Below are 4,952 nucleotides of genomic sequence, written 5' to 3' on the forward strand. Positions count from 1 at the left end.
TGCATTTGTTTTCATTATATATTTTTGTTGTATAGGACCTTACATTTGTTGTGAGAAAAAGTGATTTATATAAACATAAATCAAAAGTGTTTATGAAGAGTAATGCTCAATAAAGATATAACCTGTGAAATTCCTATCATTCAATAACCTATAAATATTAATTTCTGCATTATTGGGGGAAAATAAGTTGCTATTTTCTAAGACAGTCATGATGTCATCTGGTCCATAACACTGTCATAGCACATTTAGGTATTGCCTATAAGACAGCGTTGACTAAAGCAGAAACTAGTGCCTTAGAATTAATCTTGATAGTGAAAAGTAGAAGACTTGCAGTTTGCTAAAGACATAGTACTCACATCTCCAACCTAAGCAGTTTAGTGAGGAATTATTCTGGTGGTTTTGGCGTATTACCTATGCCAGAATCCCTATCTCAAGTACCTGTGCAAAGCAGTCCTTTTAGTAGCAGGCACCATCTTAAATTTGATCATCTTTCCCTCTTTTGATTTTTCCTTTCCTCTTTCAAGGGGTAGAGTCCTAATCTTCTGGTGGGAAACTTTGTTCCTTCATCAAAGCAAGTCACTTAAAAATATAGGTGAATTGGATAAATAAATACATACATACATATATACATAACACGAGCAGGTCTCATGAAGTACCTTTCACTAAAAACACTTGTGAAAGAGAAAGAAAAGAATCTCCCATCTTTGCTCAAGCCTCTGTATCTATGATCAATGAGAAGGATCATTTATCATTTCTAAGTTTACTCATTTGTGTTTTGCTTTTCCTGAGAAAGTTCTGAATAATAAATTGTAATATTTATGCAATCATTTATTTATTCAACACTGGCACATGCCAGCCTGTGCACTTTCCTATACTCAGATCTACCTCTTGGATAGATATCATCCTCCCCCTTTTTTAAAATGAAATTGTCATTTGGAATAAGTTAAATGACTGGCCCAGAGACCAGTCATTAGTAGAGTAATATTACTGGCCCAGTAATTAGTAGAGTAATAGTCACACAAAATTGTGACTAAAATCTGTGCTCTTCACAACACACTACTCACAGAGCCTGTTTTACAGGAAAATATAAAAGCTCATCCCCAAATAGGTGTTTAATTATTGTTTACTCTTCTTATTTCCTGTGAAACATGAACCAGACAATATGGTCATGATAATCAAGAGAGACATGAGGATGAGAGTCAGAAAGAAAAGAACCTGTTTTCTTTAGTTGGGATCCTGTCAGGAAATAGATGGAACACTCATGTAAGGACACAGAGGAAAACTTAATAAAGGCACTATTTACACAGTGCGCCACCCAGGAGGCAATATAGAATTAGTTGAAAGCAGTCTTAGATTAGTCGTAAATATATACTGCAAACTCTATAGAAATCCCTAAAAAGATTCTTTAAGAAGTATATTTGATATCATAAAAAGGAGAGTGGAATAAGACAAAATGCCCAATTAAAACCTCCCAAAAGGCAGAAACAAAGGGGAAGATTAAAAAAAAGAAACAAATTCAACAAATTGAAAACTGATGCTACCTAACTTCAAGACTACTATAAAACTGCAGTAATCAAGCAGTGTGGTTTTAGTGGAAGAATATACAAACCAATCAACGGAACAAAATAGAAAGCCCAGACATAGACCCAAACAAAGTCAGTTAATCTTTTGCAAACGAGCAAAGGCAATTCAATGGAGAAAGATAGTCTTTTCAACAAATGGTTCTGGAACTACTAGATATCCACAAGCCAAATAAAAAAATATATATCTCTACAGCAATCTTAGACCCTTCGCAAAAAAATTAGGTCAAATTGATCATAAACCTAAATGTAGAATGCAAACCTTTAAAACTTCTAGAAAGTAACATAGGAGAAAATCTAAGTAGCTTTGGGTTTGGTGATGACTTTTTAGATACAACACCAAAAAAGCACAATCCATGAAAGAAAAAATTGATAAATTGGACTTGATTAAAATTAAAACTATCTGCTCTTTGAAAGATGCTGTTAAGAGAATGAAAAGTCAAGCCATAGACTGGGGGAAAATATTTTCAAAACATGTATCTTATAAAGGGCTTGTATCCAGAATATGTTTTAAAACTCTCAAAACTCAACAACAAGCAGCTTTCTTTTTTGATGGTCCAAACTGAACAGACACCTTATGATTCAGGTCTGATATTTGTGAAAATAGGGTGGTAAGATGAGGCCCAGGCTATAGTGCAGTCCTAAGAATGTCTCACTCAAGCCAAGGGGGAGCTCCAGGGCAACACCTGTCCATTATAGGAGTCCTGTGTTGGGCAGCAATGGCCTGGTTCTGGTATCGCTGCCATGGTACCACTGTTGTACTCAGTCATTGACTGGATCCTGGGGAGAGCATGGCCTCAGTGTGAATGCTATGAGGCATCCCAAAGTTGCATCAGCAAGAGGCTGCCAGCTAATTACATTAACTACATTATATCCTTTCTCACAGGGACATCTGAGCTGGGCATTTCCATGGCTTTCAAAGCAGTTTTGAGTAATTACTTGGTGTTCTAGTTCAGATGTACACCCCCAAAGAAGTCCATTTAACAATCGAGGAACAGTTACTCCAATAGGTAATAATTTTCAGCAGAGTAGATCATGAATTTTGACAAAATGCAATATGAGCTCTAGTGCAGCTTCCCAGAGGCTCTGTAAAACATCTCAACTTGTGACAAACTCCCTGAATACTATTGCATTTACCAAGACAAAAGGCAAGAAGCAGGATATTTTACACCCTGAAGATGCTGCACAGCACTTCACAACTCCAGGTGCAATTGGAAACTGACAGCATTAGGGTTACTGGTAAACAGGTCAAAGCAGCACACACAAAATTAGTCTATGTTGCCTTCAATATCCAAAGAGGTCCACCAAGTGTTTTGCTTCTTTGATTAGTGATAAGAGGTGCCACCATTTGTTGTCTCTCTGTAGAAAGTATCTTGACATGCTTAAGACCACCAGACCCTAAGAAGCTTCATATTTGTGGCAAAACCCTGAGTATTTGCAAGATATCTTCCATTCTCTGGAATTCATGTGCTTTACTAAGGCATCTAGGGAAAGTTCATTTTCTTAATCACTAGTAAAATTAGCCTTGTTTCATCTACACAAGGAAGTTGTATTATATGCTCTGAAATTCTCAAATGATAAAGGGTCCTCCAGACTACATTAGGAAAGAGAGGTGAAGATTTGTCTTATTGTTATGGCAGGAAGTGAAGGCATATTACTGTCTTCCAAATGAATCTAACTTGTTTCTGATTGTATCTGCTGATAGGAACCGAAAAAGGGGGCATTTGCTAAGCCTATAATTGTATAGCATGGACCAAGGGATCTGTTGATTTGCTGCATTAAAATAACACATCTGGAACCACAGTTGCAAATCACCAACTGAATTTTCAGCAATTCTACAATCATTCTCAAGACCCAAGTGACTTTTGCACCAAACAGGGAGGTAAAGTGAGGATATGTTAGGAATCAGTATCTTGGTTTCTTCAGGTCTTCAATCAAAGAACTACTTTGTGAAATTCATCTGGAGATGTGGCATTATTACTTTTGGTTTATTTTCTTGCTGAGAGATAGGATTAGGTAAAGGGGCTTCCACTTGTCTTTTACACCATAATAACTACCACTTCATGGGCCACAGTATCACTGCTGAGGTTGTACTAAATGCTAAATATATCCCATTTGCACTATACATTTTTGGATTAGGGTAATAACCACGTGATTGGTGTATGGTCACAATGAAACTAGTGGAAGGAGAAAGGAGGACAAGTTCCATGTATCACCTAGGATTTCTGTAGTCCTCACTCTGACTGTTATACTTTATGGCATTTTGGGTCTCCAGAGATAAGCATCATTTCAGAAGCAGGGCCTAGTAATGTACAGAAGTTCTGGGTAAATTCCTTAACCCAGTGCATGTGGTAATGACCATTGGTCCTTGTGTGCAAGGTTTAGAGAAAGAGTCAGTCTATACTAGCAATTGCTCAATTAAGGTATTTTATTTCTGGGAACTGGCTGAGGTCTGAAAGTAAGTAAGAATATATGAATCCCTTAAGAGACATGATTTTGGTTTTTGCCCAATAGATCTAGAGACTTTCTGCCTATATGTGTAAAAAAGCACCTTATAGGCTGCCCAACTATTTTATTCCTAGAGACCCCCAAAACAACAGGACTACAACACAGTTTCCTATGGGACACTTCATCTGATTGTCACTCTGCCTGTGCTGTTCATTATGGTCATTGTTTTCACCTTTTATCTGACAGGGAAGTGCTATAAGCAAAGGAATGACTGACGTGAAAGGAGGTTCGTGGAGATTGAGGATTCACCTGTGTCTGTCCAATGTTTTCCTTTTTACTGCTCAGTTAATCCTTTCTCCATCAATGCCCTTGGGTTAGCATAAGAGCCCTGAAAGTGTCCTGCTCTTAATTGGTGCTGGATCTCTGCCTTCATTAGAGTCAAGCCATGGGCTTGATCCTTAGCCATATTTTCCCTGAGACTTCAGGAGATGAGGAGTTCCTTGAAAGCTAACATAGAAGCTTTCTGATTTTCCACTCATGTTCTGAATTAGCATTCAAGGCCCTCAGTTTGTCATTTCTCTGTATATTGCTATACAGGATCACATGAAAAGTCAAGTGATCACCTAGCCTTTATAATCATTACTGTTTCCACAGGACTAGTTAACAAATCCACTTTATCTCCCAACACCTTACTTTCCACATAGACTTCATCTTATGCTACCACTAGTAACAATTTGAATATCGATAATGCCATCACATGACTCATACTACTGTTACATTTCTCTCTAGTGAGCAGTGTTCACTAGTGCTCCTTAGCTAGGTGAGAAAACCAATTTCTGAAGTTCAATTTGAAGTTCTGTTTTCTGGGACCACAGTCACTTCTGCTATCAAATCCAGTTGATCCTTGAACAACTCAGAAGTCAG

This window comes from Delphinapterus leucas, chromosome 14, assembly GCF_059928025.1.
Source record: "Delphinapterus leucas isolate spDelLeu-1000000601 "Yukka" chromosome 14, BTC_Dleu_Yukka2, whole genome shotgun sequence".
Lineage (NCBI taxonomy): Eukaryota > Metazoa > Chordata > Mammalia > Artiodactyla > Monodontidae > Delphinapterus > Delphinapterus leucas.